Source organism: Peromyscus maniculatus, chromosome 21, assembly GCF_049852395.1.
Source record: "Peromyscus maniculatus bairdii isolate BWxNUB_F1_BW_parent chromosome 21, HU_Pman_BW_mat_3.1, whole genome shotgun sequence".
Lineage (NCBI taxonomy): Eukaryota > Metazoa > Chordata > Mammalia > Rodentia > Cricetidae > Peromyscus > Peromyscus maniculatus.
The window spans coordinates 65,867,757-65,891,842 of NC_134872.1; the positions used below are offsets into that span (position 1 = coordinate 65,867,757).

General features: G+C 34.3%; 2 long non-coding RNA genes across 2 annotated transcripts in view; both read right to left on the minus strand.

The window, feature by feature from the left end:
* The window catches only part of LOC143269847 (uncharacterized), a 50,830-nt gene extending 41,616 nt beyond the window's left edge, over positions 1 to 9,214 (minus strand). The window contains exon 1 of the long non-coding RNA XR_013046616.1: positions 9,017 to 9,214. This is a non-coding gene — a long non-coding RNA (uncharacterized LOC143269847). The remainder of the gene's footprint in view (positions 1 to 9,016) is intronic.
* A 7,583-nt stretch (positions 9,215 to 16,797) lies between these two features.
* Positions 16,798 to 24,086, minus strand: part of LOC143269848 (uncharacterized) — a 59,164-nt gene continuing 51,875 nt past the window's right edge. Inside the window, exon 3 of the long non-coding RNA XR_013046618.1 lies at positions 16,798 to 17,036. This is a non-coding gene — a long non-coding RNA (uncharacterized LOC143269848). The remainder of the gene's footprint in view (positions 17,037 to 24,086) is intronic.

The following is a 24,086-nucleotide window of genomic DNA, read 5'->3' on the forward strand; positions in this document are numbered from 1 at the left end:
GGTGTTAGTACATTAAAATACATATGTGTGTGTTTGTGTGAGTGTGTGTGTGTATGTGTGTGTGTGTGTGTGTGAGTGTGAGTGTGTGTGTGTATGTGTGTGTGTGTGTGTGTGTGTGTGTTTTGCTGAGCCTATACACAGTTTCAATTTAGGTAATCACTTGGCCAATATTCTTACTCATCTCTTTGATTTATCATAGATACGATATTGAGTAAATATTAGAGAATGAAGAACTGAACATGTTAACAGTTGTCCAGGACAAGTACAGCTCATCCATCAGATATCATACTCAGGAATCATAATTTTAATAGAGAATGAAATTTTAATCTTCTCGCTATTGTAAAAACTAATTGAAAAGCACTAATAATTGATGGTAGTGAATATAAACAACAAATAAAGCTTTAAAATGTTATGTTTTCATATTGTATATATGAATAGATTACTAGAGGAATACACCTATTTTACACATAGGTGTTACGTATAAATATGTGGAAAATATTTGCAGTCAATAATAAGAGGCAGAAAAAGAAGGAGTGAGGGGAAGGGATGGGGTATCAACCCCATCATAGTCCATTTTAAAGCTGCTTTAGTTACAGAATCATTATCCCTTTCTATTTGTTATTTGGTTTGTCTTAGTCTGTGCTTCTTTGCATATTGTTATAAGGTCCAGTGCAATGTGCATAAAAGAGCTGGCTGGATTTCTCTCCCATTTTTTCTTGACATCGGTACTTTCAAGTACTTGCTGACACTAAGAAATTCATTTTGCCAAATATGGTTCTAATCATATAAACCATCTGTCTGTAGACATCACTAATGGGTATTTTATTATCCCAAAGTTAAATTCACTATCATACCTTGCCACTTTCAAGTACATATGTGTCTTTATATCAAGAAGTTACTTGAATGACAGCTAACCATCACTATTAGTTGCAAATATGATAGATTTCTTGAAACTATATGCAAATTTGTATCATCTATCTAGTATCTACTTTAGCTTTAGGAACCTTAGTTCCTCCTGGTATGGCCCCCCATTGTATTCACTCTTATAATTCATATTGGCATAACTGTCCTGCTATCTCTCACACAAGAATCCACAGTTTAAGAGCAATTTTTTTTACTTGTTTCTACACACTTAATTGATGATTTGACCTTTTGTTCTCATTTATCTATCGGTATGCATGTCTTTTCTGGTTATGTTTTGTTTTGTTTATTTAATGAGTATTCATTTTCCTCTAAAGAGTTTTGCAAAACACTAACATATGTTCCTCATCATTAGGTTTACTCTGTCTTAATGGGACTACTTGGCACCTAGGGAGTTAAATATGAACTTCAGAGCATTTTACACACATTAAATAATGATAGATAACCACCTGTGATCTTAGAATATACAAAGCCAGGTTGAGAAGAGAGCCCATCAATTCTAGCATGTGCACATTTTTAGCCTTCTTTAACATAAGCAAAAGAAGTCTCAGAGGTTAAATTAATGGATTGTGCTTATTTTGATTTTTTTGATTGTCTCGTGTGTTTTAATGGGATGATCCTTTTTACTAATGTGACACTATTGTTATACAAAAACACTTAACAGCATTGATCTTTAGGAATTAGAACAAAATTATGAAATACATCTATAGCTGCTCATACTTCTTTTCAAAATGTAAACTAGCAAATGATACTTAGTCTTAGGAGTTCTCCTGAATAAATGATAATAATCCTTCTGGGATAATTAACAGCATCACAGTGTGAATTACAAAACATAGTTGAGTTTGTTGAATAATTATTGTGATAATTATTTGGACTTTTCATATCAAAATTCAAAATTATAACATTTATAAACTATTGCAGAGTAATATTAAAAATATAAAATGAATGATATATTATAAAAGTAATTATTCTCTATATATTGCTTTTATTTTTATGTTTTTATTTTGCTCAAATATGCTATCACTATAGCTTTCAACACTGAGCTGTTAAAAATACTATTTTTAACGACAGATTTCTCTTCATGCTTTTTTTTTTTTATAATTACAGCTTTGGGAATGATACAAGTGTGCACAGGCCCAATGCCAGTATCCTATGGCTGCTGATACAAATTACCCAACACTTATTTTACAGTTCTGCAGCTAAGATCTCAAAACCCTGCATCAAAGCCTGGTTAGGGTGCAGGAAGGTCAGTGTTTCTTCTGTGTAATATGAGACATCATCCACTTCCCTGAATCTGTGACAGGAAGATACCATCCCTTACCTGAAGCCTGTGGCTCTGTTCCGTCAACTTCACCAGTAACAGTGGATCGATTTCTCACACTTTAACACTTTGGACTTTCTTTTTTCATGCTTTCAGATCTTGGAAATTAATGGTTCACATCCTGAATTCCTGGATAATACTTCATATTTTGAATTTTTAAAAAAAAATTATTGACAGAAACAAAACCCTAGTTGCATATCTTAATGCTGTTTTATTAATATTATACATAACACAGTGTTGAAAGAAGCTTAAGGATGATTGCCTTCTCTAACTTTTATGATTTTATAGTGTAAATACTCAAAACAATCTTCTTAGATTAAAAAATATTTGTTTTTATTTCTGTATCCATGCCTGCTTTTCTATATATGCACCATGTGCAGATAGGTGCCCATGGAGGCCAGATGACAATGTTGATCTCCTGGAAATGGAATTACAGGTAGTTGGGAGCTGCCAAATAAGGGTTCTGGAAACCAAGCGCAGGTCTTCTGAAAGGACTGTATGTGGTATTACTTGCTGAGCCATCACTCCAGCCTCCAGAACATTTTTGAACATAAAGTATGTTATCATCATTGATAAACAACACTTTTCGAACTATCACCCCAGAATTTGTTGTTCTTGTTTATTTGTAGCTTAGTTGTATCTATTAACTGATCTTCCCCTATCCTCCCTTCTGTCCACTCTCTTTAACCATGTGTAAGCATCATCTAACCCCACCCCACTTCTATATAGTCAACTCTTAGTTTCTATATATGAACCTAATCAATCACAAGATATTTACATTTCTGTATCTGTTGCATTTACTTCTGTGACTTCTCCAGTCTTCATCTATGTAACCTGTTCTTTTGTGCTAATGAACTATATTTTGCTTTTTCTATATGTTAAATGATAGATATACCATTTGTTTTAACATTTTTCAGTCTCGTGAATATTACCTCTGTAAATATGATTCATGATGAAGCTGGCCCTGGTGTATGCTTGTACTCTCAACTACACATGAGACTGAGACAGAAGGATTGGCTCCTCTTAGGGTTTTGACACTAACATAATAGGATCAATCCTCAACAATAGAAATAAAATCATAGAATGTAGATGTATCCCCAACCTAGTGATTTCATTTCCTTCCACTATATATCCAGGAATGGGGTTGTTAGATATGCAGTTTTGTTTTTACCTTTTGAGGTATTTTCACTTATTAAGCATATATCGTAAGTAGCTTTCATTCTCATTAATGCTGCCCAAGAGGTCCATCTTTTCTTTTTTTTATTATTTTTTTTAAAATATTTTTATTTTATAGTTAATTTAATTTTACATATCTGCCACAGATTCCCCTATCCTCCCTCCTCCCACCCTCCAGCCTTCCCTTCACCCCCCCCCATTTCCACCTCCTCCAAGGCAAGGTCTCCCCTGGGGAGTCAGCCCAGCCAGTGCACACTTTACCTTTCACTTCTTGATATGCATGGGTTCGTGTATGTGAGGCAGCATCTCATTGCCAGTTCTTTTTATTTTCCAAATAAAATTAAATGTTTTTCATATAATTTTGCTAATTCATAGTAAAATAAATAGCATGGTATTGGAAACCCAAATTGCACATATTTCAGACAAAAGATCTCTTTGTATTTAATTGCAACACAGATATTGTTTGAGGAAATAAAACAAGTTCTCATGTGTTATACATGTTATATCAATAAGTAATTTACACATTACTTTTGTCGGCAATATATTTTATAATTTCAAATTCTAATTATTTATGTCATCCTTTATAGTCAAGATTATACTATCTCAATTGAATAGGAAATGAAGAATATTTATGAATCAGTCCACATGGATTGAGGAATTTGTAAGATACTTGATAAAACTATAAAGTTAATAAGATGGTTTATGTATGTATATAATTTACTTACAAGGACTTTGAGTGAAAATTATTAATCATATATTTAGAATATCAGAAGTAAATTCATTTATCACTTTATATGGGTACCATTTTATCAAGTATTGAAAGAAAATTCATTTACCATGAAAGAACTCTCTTAGATTTGGAATAAGGATAAGATGAATAGATGTGAAAATAAATTCAATTTTAAAATGCATATTTAAAAATACCATAAATAGACATTGAAATGTAATTAAAAGTAAATATGAGAGTCAACATTTGTTTGGAAGGCTGAAGTCCCCAATATATTTATATAATTATAATAATTTTAGTAATTTTCAACATAAATAATATTCATCTTAGCCAAAGCACTACTGCAAGTTTGGAAAAACCTTTTATTTTCTGTGAGCAGGTCTCATGATGACTAAGGGGAGTATATTTTTATCTTTACGAATTAATAATTTTTATAGTCATTATTGAGCCTTCAAATTATAAGCTCTTGTATTTATATAACACATTTGACTCACTACACTTAAATATACATCACAAAAGATAAATTGAATGAGCTTTGGATTTTAAACAGGTTCAAGTGAATGCAGCATGAAAGTGGTGCACGACCAATATTCTGGCAATAAATGTCTCTATTCTGATTGTACTATTACTTTTTTTCCCTCCCAAATTTTTTTGAAGTTTTATTTTATTTTCATTGGATATGTGTGTGTGTGTGTGTGTGTGTGTGTGTGTGTGTGTGTGTGTGTGTGTGTGATTACAGGTTCCCTCAAAGACTAGAAGTGGTAGTTAGATTTCCTGGATCTAGCGTTATAGACAGTTTAAGACTGATAAAGGTATTAGGAAAAAATTTGGGACTGCTGTAAAACCAGTTACACTCCCTTAACCACTGACCCATTTTTCAGCCTCTTCTGACTTAAAGGTAATACTTTTTAATCAGGTAGATACATTTTTGACTTTGAAATAATTATTAAATCTTAGTAAAATTTTTAAAAAATTTTCACCAAAGAACCTTTGTTCCAATCATTTCACACATATTGCTGTTTTATACAGAGCCTCTTTCTCACTGTAGACTCCCTTTGCAAAGATCAGTATTCAAAGTGATAGGCTGGACTGAGTCAGTACAGTTCTGACTCCGGAGCTGCCAATAACAAAGAATTGTGTGAAGCTACCCAGTCTTTCCTGACTGTGTGCCCTCTCCATCTATGCTAACACTCCCAGGCTTTCTACATCTGAAAGCAATTTATACCCAGAAATTTCCCATCAGGAAACTCTGGTTTTCTAGAATGCCCAGAGTAATTGTGATAAACTTACATATCACCCGGAAAACAAGACATTTTATTAAATGGCAATAAACATCCACTTCTCCAATTTTAGCTGAAAAAAATCTTTTTTTCTTTTTTATGTAGTTTTTCTTCATTAAGAATTTTTTTATTCATTTTACATACCAATCACAGATCCCTCTCATCCTTCCTCCAGCTCTCACCAAGCCTTCCCCCACAAACCACCCCCTATACCCTCCTCTGAAAAGGTAAGGCCTCCATGGGATGTCAGCTAATTCTTTTAATGAGGAATTTAATAGTAAGTTGTGGCATACATCTCTTATCACTAGTTTACATGGAAGAAATGGTGAATCTCTGAAGAGAAAATAAGTTTAGTTAGCTATCCAAACTAAATGTAAGTAAGATTTAGAATACAGTAATTTTACTTTAACAATACAGTTAATGTGTGGGGTAAATTGTAATAGCTTATTTGTCCCAACAAAAGTCTTGGATAGAAAAATGAAATAAACTATTTTAAAATACTAGATAATAGATAAATATTTTGTATATTGTCTAATAATAAAACCTTGTATTGAAAATTAACAATTGAATTTTTCATAGAAATGTTGACAAGATTTTATATTAAAACCTGGAATATGCCATGGGTATTAGTGAATGGATAAAAGTGAACTAGCCCTTACTAAATTCTCATTACTAGAGACCATGTCCATTCATCAGTTGTATGCAAAGTACAGTGTATGTGTTTGAAGAGACAAAACAAGATGTACAAATACAACATAGTCTAAAACTCATGTCATAGTCTTCTTGGCTTCTCTGAAATAGAAATAAGAGATTGTCACCATTTGTTGCTGGAGGGCTTCTCTCCAGGTTTCCCCAGCCCCACAGTCCCACAATCCACTTATAAAATAATCACTCAGACGCCTTATATCACTTATAAACTGCATGGCCGTGGCAGGCTTCTTGCTAACTGTTCTTTTATCTTAAATTAACCCATTTTTATAAATCTATACTTTGCCACATGGCTGGTGGCTTAGCAGAGTCTTTACATGCTGCTTGTCCTGGCGGTGGCTGCAGTGTCTCCCTCCTTAGCCTTCCGCTTCCCAGAATTCTCCTCTCTCCTTGTCCCACCTACTTCCGCCTGGCAACCTACTTCTTGCCTGGTCACTGGCCATCAGTGTTTTATTTATATAGAGAAATATCCACAGCACTTTCCATTTTTTTCTTTTTTTAAAAAGAAAGGTTTTAACTTTAACATGGTAAAATTACATATAACAAAACAATTACCGAGCAAGAATTACAGTTACAATATTAAAGAAGATGTCCTATCTATCTTATATTTGTGAGTTTAAGGTTTTATATCTAACTTATCTTTTATCATAACTGAGGAAATTACAACTATCTAGTTTTCAACCACATCAAAGACCTGAGAAGGAACATAATGGTACCTGAGAAATGGTAGATGGATGCAAGCAACTTTCGGGAATCTTGCAAAAGTAGACCAAGACAGCTGGCAGCCTGGAGAGTCACCTAATGTTTCTCAGCTCTGATGTGTGGGTTCACATGGCCCCGTGGAAAGAAGACTCAGAGGCATCTTAAGAATGAATATAGCCTTTCATGTCTACAGGGGGGTCCAGCCTCAAAGGACTGAAGCACTTTCCCTTTTCCTAGGGTATTTTTATTTACTCTCTATTTACACTTTAGCCAGTTAATTTCTGTACCTTCAAAGCAACCTAAAAGGAGCTTCCAGAGACCAAATGCCAAGTGCAAATTACTTGATTTATCAGGTACCATGGTGTTCCCGGTTTCCTGAACCAAGTTTTGCATAGGCCTTTGATCCTTGGGGAACTCTCTGATCCTTGACTTTCAGACAGGATTCACATAGGGCAATAAGAGAAACAAAAGTGGTTATACAAAGGAAGGATCAGGGCTAGGTGCTACTTTCTGGAACCAGGCCAGGAGTCCAGCAGGAACTCGCTACAAATGCCCCCTTTCTTTTAAAAAGATCAATTATCTGGAAGGTTGTGTAGCTTTACAGTAAATATAGCCTTTTTTTCTATCTATTTGTCTTTCAATCTAATGTAAGTAGACAAAAACACATTTTAAAGCCAATAAAGTTACTATTGCTAGAACAAGGGCAACACCTGCAGGATAAGCAATCTATTAAAGTGATTAGTAGGACTGAATGAGGCTATGGTATCTGCTAGATTTTCCATAATATCCATTCCTGTCGAATCAGGTAGCTTTTTTGTAAAAGTTTCTTTGATTTCTTTTGGTAAATCAAAAATCATTTGAGAAGAATTAGGGTGACCCAACAGATCCACCCTAACATTTTCCCCAATCATATTTGCTTTCATTAAATATTAAGGGTGTGATACAATAACAAGAAACATTCCAATCACATTTTAATTGTATCTGCTCCTTCAAAATTTCTAACTGATCCCCTAACAATACAACAGCTTGCCTTAATTCAGCTATTTTATTTATTATCTCATTATCAGTTTTACTTTGTTCAGTCCAAAGTTCTTCTGAATGTCTATGCCAGTCTCTAACGAATTTGGCGGTTTGGACATCTTTATGAAGTGTCACTTTAGCTGTTGCTGCCGTAGCTGTCAATGCAATGATTCTCACAATAACTGCAACCACCAGTCCAGTCATATGACATGTTCTTTTTTAATATTCTTTTAGTGAGCTTCTGTACCAAGATCATCACAGGAGAGTCTTGCCATGGCCTCAACAAATTCACTCGTATCCAGATTACTGGCCTTGCTCTAAGAATATGTAAACTTTCAAAGTCAAATTTAAAAACATACTAGAATTAACAAGGTTATGAAGAGTACATCATTCGCAAGTGATGCTGTAATTCTTTGGATGCCATTGTACAGGCCCCTTTAATAGCAAGTAAGTTAATGGTACACATGCCATAATAGGATGGCTTTGATTTAGTCTAAAAGAGTGTATTTATCATCCTTAATGTTTAATTTTCCTTCCCATGCCTTAAGAGGGTGGAAAGCACTTGCCAATTTCCACAAGTTAGTCTGAATTGAATTGCCAAATTGCAGGAGAGGACTTGCCATTCCAACTCCATGCCACCAAATAGGTTCATTAATAGAAGCACTAATTTCCACAGTTCCATTTATCTTATACCATTTCCATCTTAACTCTGAGTGAGAATATTTTCCTTGAGGAGAGGCATAAGGGCTCCACTCAATGACGTCTCCTTGGGAGATATTAATTAGCCCTCCAGGTCTCTCACTCTTACATTGTTGCCAATGTACCCAGTCAGATTTCTTGTTGGTAACCCTCATCTCACAGAAAGCTAGATTTATGGATTTGTAGCATTAATCTCTTGTCCTTTAAAACCAGGTGCATGGAGTATATAAAACTTATTATGATAATATTGGGTAATATTGACTGTGGATAGCCATACTTGAGAAGTTATTTTTAGACATTGAATTCCATTTCCCATGTAAATAGGAATTCCATGTACTCCAACAGTGTAATTGTCAATCATTTTACCCTCCTCCATTGGCTGAGTAGGACCTTGGCTGTCATAAGGACCAGTCAAGAAGATTCATTTGCCATTGCAGGAATATCCCTATCTCCCCAACTTACTGTTATGTTAATTGGAGGATTGGAGATAGAAGACAATAGTCATGATTCATCCCTTTTACTTGCACCATTACCACGGAAGCATGGCAAGAAATAAGCTAGTAGCACTCAGAGGCTTGTGAGTCATGTGAAGCATCATCTCTCCTTTGTCACATAAACTCTTAAGCTGTCCCCAGGTGGGAGAATTAGTTGTGGCAAAGGTCTCCTGTGGAAACATAAGCATAACCTCAGTCCTAACTTAAAACTTTCTCTGAACTATTTTGACGTTAAAATATTTATAAGACATGGGCTGACTCTATTCAGCATTTTTTCCCATAATTCAATTTTTCCCCTGATTCATTAGCGCTTAAAAAATTTTAAAATAAGTAGAGCATTATAGAGTCTATCTCACGGAGGGAGGGGGTCCTCATATCCCCCTTCTATTTAACAAGCATCTCTTTATAAGGTCTACTCTATCCATATAAGCATTTGGTAATTTACATTCTACCAAGGCTAACTGATTTTCAGTCTCAACTGCTGAGTCACCTTGCAGAATTTGAAACAAATTAGTTAATTCTCGAGTAGACAATCCTATTGTAGGCCATAACCAGTTAATATCATCTAATAATTTTTGAAATCATTAAGAGTGTGTAGTCGATCTCTCTTAATCTGTACCTTCTGTGGCTGAATTCCTAGTTTACTTCATTTATAGTCTAAATAGCTAAGAGAATCTCCTCTGTATTTTTTTAGGAGAAGTTTGTAATCCACAACAGGGTAAAATTTTTTTTGTACTACATTAATCATTTTTTAAAGTATTAGTATCAGAGACAGCCAATAAAATAACAGCCATATAATGATAAATAATAGACTAAGGAAATTGTTTATGAGTCATTTTTAGTGGTTGATTTATAAAATATTGACATAAAGTTGGGCTATCAGCAGTGGCCCCTATTTTAAATTTGGATAGCCAATTCCTGTCCTATCTTGTCTTTGTATAACCTGCATAGCCTGTGACCTATCTTTATAATTTTTTGATAGTCTTTCCAGAAATATATCCCAATTTAAACAACAATTTATGAGCTGTTTTTGAAATTATAGACATAGTAATTTGAGCTCCATATTGTTGTAATAAATCTCTTTCCCATAAATCCATAGCTATATTAGCTACATAAAGCTTTAACATTCCTATCTGTTTTATAGGCTCTATAGGTTTAATCCATTCTTTTTTTTTGTTTTATTTTAGATAAGGTTCCAATGACTACAATTTGAGTGGAGACTTCTTGTAAAGGCCAATTGGATCCCAGGATTCTTATGAAATTATGCATACATTCAGCATCAGAATCTAATAATCCTTCAATCTCAATCCCATTTAATTTTACTTTTAATTTAGGCTGATTATCATTTATAACTGTTTGCCAATACACCTTTTTCCATGTATTTCCAAAGCCTCCAGTTCTACATATTGGCATCATTTTACACTTAAGATATGGAAGCAATAATAATTGAGCAATTCTATCATCAGCTTCTAGTTCTGTGGTCCTTTTTACATATGCCACATATAAAAGCATTAAATACAATCTCTATAGGAATTTAAGAGGTAACTTTAGGTAATACTCTAGAGTATTTTTATAAAAATCTTAAAAAGAGGATCTTTTTATATAGATCCCAAGGAACACATTAATTCAAATCGCCATAATTAACAATGTGGACCAAAAATTTACTTGCATTTTATTTACTGGAAAATAATTTTGTTACCTCTTTATCAGTAAGAAATTATTTTCTATGGGTTTTTGTCCTAGCAACCATATTATGTAATACCTTAACAACCCAATCTGTTTCAGGTGTTACATTTCTGTAGAATTTAACCAAGACTTTCTATAAAGCAAGTTAAAGAGCAGAGCCAAATTCTTAGTAATGATCAACAGACAAGAGCATACCCAATATTGTGGTGGTATTGTGTTCCCCAAAATATTCTGTACCCTAATAAACTTATCTGGGGTCAGAGAACAAAAAAGCCACTAGATAGTTAGGCAGTTGTAGCACACACCTTTAATCCTAGCATTCGAGAGGCAGAAATCCATCTGTTCAAGGATACAACCAAGCATGGTGACTCATGCCTTTAATCCCAGAAAGCTAGCCTTTAATCCCAGTGAGTGATGGCAGATCACAGAAAGGTATATAAGGTGTGAAGATCAGGGACTAGAAGCATTTGGCTAGCTAAGCTTTCAGACTTCTAGCAGCACAGTTCAACTGAGAGCCATTTGGATGAGGACTCAGAAACTTCCAGTCTGAGGAAACAGGATCAGCTGAGAAGCTGGCCAGGTGAGGTTAACTGTGGCTTGTTCTGCTTCTCTGATCTTCCAGCATTCACCCCAATACCTGGCTCCAGGTTTGATTTTATTAATAAGAACTTTTAAGATTCCTGCTACACAATATATAATTTAAAATTATGAATCCTGTTCTTTTAATTTGTCTACCACGAAAATCAAACATTCATCCAAACATTTATTAGACAATTAAAAAAAAAGAACATCCTTTATACAGTGAATGATTATTATCTTTGGAAATTTAAACAGCATTGATTGACTTAGCATTCCATTTCCTGACCATAAACGTTCTTCACCAGAAGTTGAGCCCATTTAAACTTAGGTATAGCTAAGACAAAATTGGGACATTTTAATGCAAGTTCATATTCTAACAGGAGTTAAGAAACTCTGTGACTAGAACAATCCAATCCAAACTTATTCAACTGATAGTTTCAAATGTGTAGAAAAATTAGTATGAAATACATGATATTTAAATGTGTCTGGGAATTCCTCTATAAAATGGATGCTGCTATGAGGCTGGTATTTTCAGCCTGCTGGTATGGCTGCCAGATCAATGACGAGTACAGTAGTGTGTACACTCAAAGAACATTCACTCCCACAATTGTATAGAAATTGTTTTATGAGCAATGATGTCACAGAATCACAGAATTTTACATTCAAGATTTCAATATAATTATATTTCCCAGTTATAATTTTTCCCTGCTTTGCTAATTGATAATCTCTAGTAAATTGAGTTATTCTAACCTGGGAATTTACTACAAAATATTTTATTTTAGATAAGCCTCTATCTATTATAAGTATTTCTCAGTATTTGATGCTTAATTTTTCCCTTTTAATTTTAAATAATATCATGAGATGCATAGTGTTCCAAAATATTTGTGTAAAATGGTCATCATATTGAAACAGTAGATTTACCCATTACAAGAGCATTATGTTAATATGTGACAGTAGGTGAGCTTCTGTGAGGTTTAGATTTATGAAGCTAAATTATATTCTAGAAGAAAAAAATTAAAGGTCTTTTACATAACAATTAGCAAAGACTTTAACCCTACACTACAAAAACAACCTTATATACTATTTGGCACCTTATTCCAACTCATTTATAAATATAATTGTGAAAAATATTTCTAACTACAGCTAAAATTTAGCTTCACTGAAACCCATGGGCCACTTATCAAAGTCAATTAACTACAATCCCGTGTGTTTTGTATTACATTTAGACATGAATCAGCTGATGGATTATTTAAACCCAATAACAAACACATGGCATTTCAGATTAAAAATTTGCACCTGGGCCAGATTAACTTCAATTGGCTCATTAAGTACTTTTTGACTGATGTAGAACCTGAAAACTGCATTTTCCCTACAAGATCTTTCCTTACTATTTGCTTTTAAGAATACAATACACTTGTTTTATGTACTAAGAGTATTAATCATAAGTTCTGTACAAAACTTTCCTTAGTAAGAAAAAGAAAAAAGACAGAAATCCTCATATGTAGTAATATAATGAAGAAATTTTGGGGAAAAACAAAAGTGTTCCCATCAGCTGTATTCTTTGGTTGAAACTATTGAACTCTTGAAGGCAGTTTGACAATGAGAATCACTTTAGAAATCAACCTATTTATAACTCACTGATTACTCTTTGAGGAAGCGATTAAGATAATTGTGTAATTAAAAAGAAAATGTTTTTTTCTCTCTATAGAAGCATATGTAAAAATGCAAATATTAAATAACTTAACTACTTCTGAAGACTCCTTAAAGATATCACTAATGTTATCTGTGTGAGCACACTTACATTTATGTGTGCATGAAATATTGAAATTCTGAAAGTATCCTGAATTAAGCTGGAAATCACAATGTCCCTCTCATAATTGCAGCATTTATGAATAAAATACAGTCTTTTAAAATTTTTTTTAAAATGTCGAGATTATAATTTATTTACTTCATTTCCACCTTCCCTTCTGTCCCTCCAAACCCTCCAATATACTTCTGGTTCTTTTTCAAACTCATGGCTTCTTTTTTCAGTAATGTTGTGGTTGTGTGTGTGTTATTCAATATATTATAAAGGCATTAAGATGGTTGTTTAATGGAAATAAAATGGTTTGGAAAATGCTTATTTTACAATGAATGCTCTTTTAAATGCCACGAGCAAAACAAACATAACAAAAATTATCTCAAATATAGAGATTTTTATGAAATTATGCAAAAAACAGCAATATAGAAAAGAATATTCTAAACCTCTAAATATATACACAGCACCACCATAAATATCTAATAAGTATATAAAAAGTGCAAATGCAGTGATTGTCTCTCAAAGGACACATTGAAATATATTAAAATAGAATGTCCTCTTTTAAGATGTTTAGGAGGACAATTATTTTATTTCAGAAGCTGAGGTATATCATGATATATTTCTAAGATTTGTTCATGGGCAAAAAATGCAAACCATCTCTAGTAGTCAACTTTGTAATTTACATAAACTTGTAAAATAGTTTGCCTCAGACCCAGTAATTTGTTTTCCCTGAAATAGAGTTTCTCTGTGTAGTCCCGGCTGTTCTGGAACTCTCCCTGTAGACCAGGCTGGCCTGAAACACTCAGAGATCTGCCTGGCTCTGCCTCCCAAATGTTGGGATTAAAAGCATGCTCCAACACTCCCCGATTAGACCCAGTAAATTAATTCTTCACTTTTTTCCCAATGAAATCTTGATGCAAAAATTAGTGGTCAGTAGAGATTTGGGGGTGTCCCTTGTCCACTTTTCTCTCTACTGCTGTGATAAACATCATGATCAAAATTAACTTGGTGAGGAAAGGTATATTAAAAGGAAATATGATGGTTGGGAAATGTTTAAATTACAACACTGTTTTAAGTATTGCAAAGCAATCATGTAAATTATAAAAGTGTATTTCTTTTTACATCTTACAGTGTATTATGAAGATAACTCAGGCAGGAATTCAAGGCAGGAACCTGAAGGCCAGACCTGAAGCAGAAACCAAAGATGAATATTGATTACTGGCTTCTTCTTCATGGCTCCCTTGGCCTGCTTTCTTTTACAACCCAGGACTACCTGCCCATGGTACCACTGCCCAGAGCAATTTCCTCCCAAAGCAATCATCAATCACTAATCAAAGAACTGCACCAAAGACATTCCAATGGGACCATTTGATTAAAAAAAAATGTTTTATTCAGCTGAGGTTCCATTTTCCCAGATGACCTGAGCTTATATGAAGTTGATTCAGAAACATATCCATCACAGTCCTGTAGAATATTTGAAAAAAAGTATTTTCTGAGATTACAAAGTCTTTTAATTAATTTTAACCTTCAATGATAAGGTATTGTGTTTCTATAATTTTTATAACAACTTAAATGAGTATTTAATAATTTTGAAAATATTTAAATATTAAATTATATTACTGAGTAAAATCTTATACTCGTTTTCTTATTGAAAAGATGGAACTGACAAAAATATACATACATATAATCTGGTAATTTTTCATTTCTGAATTAGGAATAATTTTAATCTGCTGACATGTGTTCTGTTTAAGTTTTTTAAGCTGTGAAACCAAACTCTTGTAAATAAGTTATCCAAGAACATAGGTGCCGGGGGGTGTCATTTTGATAAAACCTTGAATTTTACAAAAGAAATAAAATCTATGAACTCTTATTCAACATCCTACTCCATAGATACTTGCTCAACTGTGTTCATCACCACTCTGTTCATAATTCTCAAAGAACTTATAAAACATATAAATAAAAACAAATGAAATTACCATGCATAGTTAATAACAAAAAATTTGAGATTGGGGGTATACAAATGACTTTCTTATTTTCTGGTAAAACACGAAAGTTTATTTGTGATAAATTACTCCATATTCTAGAAATTTTATATAAACAGGAGGTTAAACAAAATTAAGACTAGACTTACTAATCACATAGAATATTATTTGAAAAAATCATTTGTGGGTAAGCAAGATAACTAAGCAGGTAGGAGCACTTGTTGCTCCTCCAGAAGACCTGTGTTGCTTTCCCAGAATTCCCATGGCAGTTCACAGGTGTCTGATACAAGAGTTTTAGGGAACTTAAGACCCTCTTCTGGTCTTTGCAGGCACAGAGCCAGTATGTAAAGTCATACGTGAAGTCAAAACACTTTACATGTACAATAAAACTATAATTTTTTATTCAGTTATTTGGGTTGTTTTTGTCCTCTTTTTTTTTTTTTTTGGTTTTTGTTCAAATACTTTAATTCTGTGTAGTCAATGCTTGCTTCTGACTCGTGCTCCTGTTTCAGCTTCACGAGGACTGGGGTTGCAGGCATGAACGATCATATCTAACTTATTTCATATTTTAATATTGCTTTGAAGTCAAATATTACATTGTTAGTTTTTTTATCAGCTTGACACAATCAAGGGTTTTCTGGGAAGAAGAGGGTTTTTTGTGTGTGTTTTGTTTTTTTTTTTTGTGTGTGTTTGCTTGCTTCATTTTGGTTTGGTTTGATTATTTTTTTCCTTTTGTTTTGGAGTTGCAGCAGGGGTGAGGGAGGGATATGGGGGAACTGGGAGGTGAGTGGAATTAGGGTGCAACATGTGAAATTCCCAAAGAACTAAAAATGAAATTATGTTTTAAAAAGAGAGAAAGACGCAAATGAGGAATTGCCTGCATCAGACTGATCTGAGGGCTTTTTCTTCATTAATGATTGATGTGATAGGTTTCAGCACATGGTGGGCAATGCCGGTGCTGGGCAAGTGGTCCTGGATTGTTTCAGACAGGAAACAACATGCCAACAGGAGCAAGCCAATAAAGCAGCGTTCCTCTGTGGTGTCTGCTTGAGTTCCTGCCTGGAGTTCAAATTTTGGCTTCCCTCAATGATGGATCACAACGTGGAAGCGTAAGCCAAATAAACACTTGCCTACCCAAATTGCTTTAGGTCAGTGCTTCTTCACAGCAACAAGAAGAAAACTAGGGACTATATTACGTAACAACAACAAAAACAAAAATAAACTAGTAACAAACTCATAATTAAGCATACATGTATATGTGTGCATATGTATGCTCTATATGTTATAACAATATATAAATAGTAGGTCCAACAAGCTATACTTGTTGATTTAATGAAATAAACATTTTTTTTTCCTGTACTGTAGAGAAAGTTGACTTGTGTGTTGAGCTATTACATCATCCCAGATCAAACTCAAACTTGGTTTTAAAATACATCTTTAGATTTAAGTTATCTTAAGTCTGTTTATTTATCTATATTGGTTCATTACTTATGTAACAGAGAGTTATCTGTCAATGTGTATTCACTGTGTGGTAACCTACAAAGTTACCAAATGCTTTACAACCTCTACTACCATAATTTTTCACCAGTGCTTCTAACTGAGTATGCCCACGTCCAATGACTAAAATTGTGTTACCTTAAAAACTCCTGTTATTTTTCTATTTACTACATATTCTAAAGAAAAAAAAAGTTCCCATTACCTTTCAAACAAATAGATGTGAGTGTATGGTGTTTTCCGGCTTTCTTTTGTAAAGACAAAAATACTATAGAAAGAATAATTTTTAGATTGTTTTGGGCTTTGGTTTCTTTGTTTAATTCAGGGTCTGGATATGAACCTTGGGCTAGAAGGAACTCCTTGGTGTAGTCCAGGCTGTCTGTGAACTCTCCATCCTCTTCTGTCTTCTTCTCATACACTGGGAATACAGGTGTGTGTCACTGCCAACACTAAAGGAGTAACAGGAAAGCTATTAATAAATATTTACATCTATTAACAATTTAAGAAAGACTAATTTTCTTTTTATTAATATTCGCTAAATTGTGACCATTTTAACTTATGTTAAATTTCCAGTTTTTGTTGTAAAAAGCCAAATGCAATACATAATATGTCAGTTTCTTATGAAGATATCCAATGCTGATTTTATTTTTTTGTTCCACTTAGTTGGTATACAATAATTATCTTCATCAGTTGAGCAAACAGAATATAGAATTTATGATTTGCTACTTTGCTTTTTAATATCTTCATTGTATGTAATTATCTAATTGGATTAGATTATCAATTTTTAAAATTTGCATTTACATTTATCTTTTAATGTTTTTAGTTGAAATAGAACTATGCCAGTTTACCTTGCCATTCTTGACTGCAGCCCCTTTAAGCTAACGTCTCCATACTCTTCCCATTTACCCTTCATCCTTCCATTCACCCCTTCAAGCTGACAGCTTTTGTTTTGATTATATATGTTATATTTGGGTATATGTATTCAATAAAAACACAACCTAGCGCTGAGTCCATAACTGTAGTTTGTATTGTAATGTTTCAAGGCTGACCACACTGCAATGGGCAATGACATGGTAGCTTATCCCTATGAAAGAATGATTCTCCTTCCAGTGGTCAATAGTAAACTGTAGTGACTGGAATCATGTTGATTTAGCCAAGTACTGCTAGTAAATGCTTTTCTAAGTTCCATGACCTCACTAGACACATGAAATTCGCTAGATTTCCAATACCAGGCATGAGTTCCCTCTCATTAAGTGGGTTTTAAGTCTAATTAGACAGCTGTTGGTTGTCACCAGCATGTGAGTGCAGGTAATTTCACCTTAAATACATATATTGTCACAATGGTAATTGTTGTGATTTGTAGGTATTGCAACTGAGTAGGGCTGCTGAATTGCTTCATTTTGTGGTAGCTTGCATAGTATTTTCTATAATTATGTATGAGGAGCCATGCAGCCTAGTCTTGGATCAGCATATGATTACCTATCTAACAGGGCAAGACACCCGTGGAAATGGCTTCTCACTTGGCAAGGAACAGTAGACCACAGGACAGTGCAGGAATTTGCAAAATTCATGCAGTCTGAAGGTTCTTTTCTCTCTCATTACATTGGTGATTCTTTAGGTGGATTTTAGTTTTACTTTGTCAGTCACACATGCATCAACTGTAATTTTCCCTGGAAATTCTGTTCTTTCTCAAATACTTTCTCCTAAGATTCAGCAGGGAGCTAATGCTTCTCAGATCTTCTCTCTGGAATTATTAACTACAATGCCTAAGCCTGGAAACTTTTCTGACTCAATAGAAACAGTTAGTTATATATGAGAATTCAACACTTGGAACATTGACCATGTCTCAGAGTTCTGGAAAGGAGAGTAAGGCATGCATACACATAATAGGGAAAAGCATCAGGAATACACATAGTGCCAACTGTTGAGAGTTAGTTCCCTGGGCACCATGCATATAGAATCAATGATAGGATCTAGTATGATCCAATGGGAAAAATGCAATGTAAAATATGATAGAGATAGATATATCTTTACTGTACATAAGAGCCTATATTGGTGGGAAAAGTATGGTATACTGGAATGGGAAAAGAGTGTCTTATCAAAATCTGCCCTTTACAGAGAGATTGAGACATGCGACCCCCTTGTAGAAAAGGGAACTGTAAAAAAGCATATATTGCAGACATAAAAGACACGTTTAGGTTTGAATATTGTTGCCCTTAAAGCATTGTGCCCATGGCTATTACTTCTTAACTTTGTAACCAGAAGTAGCTGCCAGCTGACATAAGTGCTGCAGAGCAGGATGTGTCTGGCTTGATATTTAGTTAATTCTGAAAAAATGCTGAACTCTGTGTCTACAATAAGGTGATGTAGGGGGAGGGAAAGTGTATTTGGGAAAGCACAAGAGAGAACAATCAGGAATTATACAATGATTACAATGTATTTCTTAAAATATGCTGCATTTCTTAAAAGTCAAAAATAAGGGTTGTTCATGTAAGTCTGGTAGAAAAAAAAAACTATGCTAAAATATAAATAAAGACAACTGAGCTGGGCGGTGGTAGCACACGCCTTTAATCCCAGCACTCAAGAGGCAGAGGCAGGCAGAGTTCGAGGTCAGCCTGGTCTACAGAGAGAGAGATCCAGGAAAGGCGCAAAGCTACACAGAGAAACCCTGTCTCAAAAAAAAAACAAACAAACAAAAAAAAAAAAACCGAACAAACAAACAAACAAAAACAAAAACAAACAAAAAGACAACTGGTATTGGTGAAATTATTAAGGCCACACCACCTAATTAAAAGGGAGATTTATTTAGTGGTGTAACTTACAAATGAAGATATAGGTAGGTCGCAGGGTCTGGGAAAGACACAGCGCAGTCCCGTCGTGTTCTCTGGAGAAGTCTGTTCAGTCTACCTCCAGCGTCCAAGGTCCAGGAAACAAAAGGGGGCACCACATCCGGATCTCCGGTCTCCAGGGTCCTCTCTTGGCCCCGCCTTGTATGCGTGACAGTTACTGAAGCCTCAATGGGGGTTGGAACTTCCAGATCAAAGCTGGAATGGCTACCCATTACAAACTGGCCTTCAAGCTTAACTATTAAATTTAATTTGAAGAATTTAAATAAGGCAGTACAATAATTTTATTCCCTCAGCATCATTATGTGTATATGCCACATACATGTACAATTTTACCATATAAAATTAAGACATACATCATGTGGTTAGTCCATATTAAACCTGAAAGCATCACCATGAATGTCTTTCCCAATAGCATAAACAGAAAAGTTATAGACTGAAAGAGTTATAATACCTGGTGGAGATCAATGGTTTAACGGTAAACTCATCATTGCTTACTTTTTATTATAATTGCTTAAAATTATTATATACATAAGAACTGTGCTCCAAATACTATGATATTTGAATAAAAATAAGAATCATATTATGTGTCAAGGGAAATTATTAGTTTTCACAGGTATAGAGTATTCTTGCAGTATTTAGCTTGCTGAGACTTTTACTCTCATGGGATTTATATTCTATTTTTGTGCTTTATACTTCAATGAAGTTAGTGCATGTACAGGGAAATAAGAAGTTGCCCATCTCAGTTACTCTTGCTAAATATTTTATATTCCCACAGAACATGATCTATAAAGCACCACCTTTTCAGAAACCATGTTCCAAAGGAACCTGAGACATCAAAACCTGCAGAATTTAATATTCTCTGTATCATAATAAACAGTAAGACCCCCAAAGCCATACTAATTTAAGGTGAGCTGAGGATATCTTTTCATATTGTTAAAGCAACATCATAAAGTCTTCTACCAGAAGACTGGCCTTAAGAATCCATGGATATCCTTATTAATTTCTCATTCAATTTCTTCTTAAAAAGCCACATAATAGAATAAGCATGATTTCCAAGTATTTATTTCCAGGCTCTTAGATTTTATATTACAATCCAAGACATCACAAGACATACATGATCTCCTGTCCTGGAGTCTCTTATATTCTTGTGATTGTTGTAACATGTGCTAAATCTTTTAAGTTTTTATGGCAATGTTCACCACTTTTCCCTCTAAGCTTATATGATTATATGCAAATAATTTGGGTATTTATTGTTTGGCATGGTTTTAACATAGTCCTTGTAAGACCACAACTTCCTGTTGTAAATATCCACTATATTCATATATAAATTTTATGGACTGAAGTAAGAAACAATCTTCCATATGTGGTCTGATCTGCATTGCTGACACCAGACAACGTCCGCGCCATTCATGCTAAAGGTGTGTTCACTAACAAAGCTCAGAGCCCCTAAAGCATTGCTTATTTCTTTCTAAAATTTTATTGGTGCACTTCATCAAATTAAAATTTGGAGAACAGAAAGGAATTTATTATTTTCCCTAGGGATGGTTCAACTTATCCTCTTCATTGTTACCAATAGTTTACCAACACATTAAAAGTGTAAGATATTGGTTGCTGTAAAATATATAGGAAATCCTAGTTTTCAAAATTAGCACACAAAAATACTTTTTAAAATTATACTTAAATAAGTTAAGTTGAAGATAAATCAGGGGCATTTTATTTAAATGTGTTTATTCTGGTTTGTTTGTTCTTAATCAGATAAAATGACACCTCCCATTGTATTCTAAAAAGTCAAAATGATCACCCTCTAGTTATTGTTATAATCACTTGTTTGCCTCTTTATGTGATTAACACAGACATTTTCTTGAGAAAGAATATAAATTTTGTGACTTGTCATATTTTAAGCATCAGTTAACTTGGAAGCAGGATTCTCAAGATGCTAACATTTTAATTTCAAAAGCATTGTTAAACATTTTTAACAATTATTTTTCCTTCCATGAGGTAATAGACAACTTATTTTGTAATTATTTCAATCCAAAGCGAGGTTTTGTTAAAACATATCAACAAATCCAGAGGTGCTGTGGACTATATAATACAAAAATCCTGTGCTAAAAGTTAGTTTGCTATTTTCTCTGCCTATACAATTTATGCCCAAAAGTTTAGTGAATTGTGTTGAATTATGGCAAATTTCTCATTTTTATCTATTTCTAAGTTAAAAAGTTACCATTAATTTACTATTTCAATGTCATATTGTTCATTTTAAAGCTAACAATGTAAAAGGAAATGTCTCTGTTTTCGTTTTATTTTGAGAGAATATTGCTGGGTATTCCAGGCTAGCTTTGAGCTAATTATGATGATCTTTTGGCCTCCAGAGGGCTAGGATTGCAAATATCTACCACCAAGATAAGTTGAATAGTATTTGATATGACAATGTATTGTCAAATGGAGGGTAATACATTTAAAGGGATAATTAGTATCAAATTGCCCTAGGCACGGCAGTTCATACTTGTAATCTCAACTGTGTTAAGTCACACAGACTTCAAGTCTAAGGATAACCTGGAAAACAAACCAAGACACTTTTTCAAAATTAGACAAAGAAAAAGTGATAGTTCTGCAACTCAATGGTATACTGAACACTTGCTTTTATGGTCAAAAGCTCTGGATTCAAATTTCAGAAACAACTCTCTCTCTCTCTCTCTCTCTCTCTCTCTCTCTCTCTCTCTCTCTCTCTCTCTCTCTCTCTCTCTCTCCTCTCCCTCTATCTGTCTCTCCCTCTCTCCTTCTCCCTCTCTCTGCTTCCCCAACACACACACACACACACACACACACACACACACACACACACACACACACACACACATTGAAACACAGAGTCATACTGACTGATGTCTTCCCCATGTCTTAAAATACTCCTGTGCAGTGTGGTGGACTTACTAGGGACTACACTCTTAGAGACAACTGCTACTTCCTCTCACAACTACCAATTGCTAAGTATATTTTGAGTAGCACAAATTGGTTTTAAGGGTTACTTATGTTTACAATGATGGACACAAAGTTGGTGGATAGGGAACAGGAAAATGATCTTTGGAGAGTTTGCTTGGGTCAGGAAAATATTTTTCAAAGTCCATTCTGAAATTATATGATCATAACCAACAAAATGACCCAACAGGTTGTATTTATGTACATATGTATGTATGTGTTTGTGTTTGTTTATGTGTGTGTATGTGTGTGTAACAACCAAAAGAAAAGAGGCTATTAGCTTGAGGGTGAGCATGAATATGAAAGGGAATGAAGGGAAAATGGCTGCGAGCAGCTAGAGGGAGTGAAGGCGGGAGGCAAAGTAAAATAATTCTATTTGAACTAAAAACAGATTCAAAAAGGAAATAGTTGAAAGGACCCATTAGAAAGCAATGCTTGTGGGAGAAATGAGCAAAACATTGTCCTCACTCAATAATTCACAGCACCTATAGTTGTCTGGGCAAGATAAGTCACTCATGAGTCCCTAAGTCCAGTGAAAGGCTAGAGGCTGTTGGTGGCTTTTCCAGGAGAGAAAGTCCATATTCTTTATGGCTGTGGCTTCTGGTAGGTCAGCCATGCTGTAGTGAGTGGCCTCACACCCCAGAACATGTGAGTATCACAAATTTGATTTAATGGATTAATCAATGTGTATTAAAAGGGGGATATGATGTTGGGATTAGGGTAGTGGAGCATATCAAGCAGGTGTTGGAAGAGAATATGATTCAATACATTAAATGACATCCTCAAAGAATTAATATAATATTTTAAAATTATTTGTGGAAATGTATGGAAGTGGAACATTGAGGCCAACATTTTCTTGTGATTTGTTAAAAGTTTTCACATTTAAAATTTCCTTCCACAATCTCCTCAACTGTGGTCTCCTAGTACAATGATTTGCAGAATTTTCTTAATTTCTGTCTCTGTTTCTCTCCTGTGGCTGTATCTTTCCTGTGAATAAGGCAGCACATTACTTTTAGGGCCAGAATTTGTGGCACCAAAAGCTGAAACAGTATACTTCAATATTGGGCTATAATAAGATAGATACAAATACATCAGCTTTTTTGATCATAGTGTTTCTATTGACTTTCTATTCATGAGTAGAAGGCGTTTTTGTGGAGTAAGTCTTGAAATGTAAGCACTGAAATCCTATAAATAGTTTAACCTCTGAGGAAGACTCACTGTTCAGAGAAGAATAATTGTCATATGACACAAAAAAAACATAATTGTTTATATGTTTTTTACTTGTGTGTTTGGGAGAGAGATCAAGAGAGGGAAGATACATAAAATATAAGCACTCAGATAGATCACAAATAAATCACAACTGAAATCCATAATATCTTACAAGTGTTTTAAGGTACTGGTCTGGTCTTCTTGCAAACTCTCTGCATAATTTCCTGAAGCTGCTTAGAAATATTTCAGAGCACAAATTGAAGTAACAGATAATTAGTGACCCTGCTTTTCAACTCTCATAGGCAACCGGGCTCCTACTAGGGTTTTAATTAGTAGTATGACTAAATTATTCATTTTCTGTGGGAGTTGCCCTGAGGAAACAAAGTAGTTGAAAGTTTCACAAGACAAGAGAGATTTGCCATTTAAAATATTGAAACAAATACAGTGAGAGCTTCTTGTTCTTGG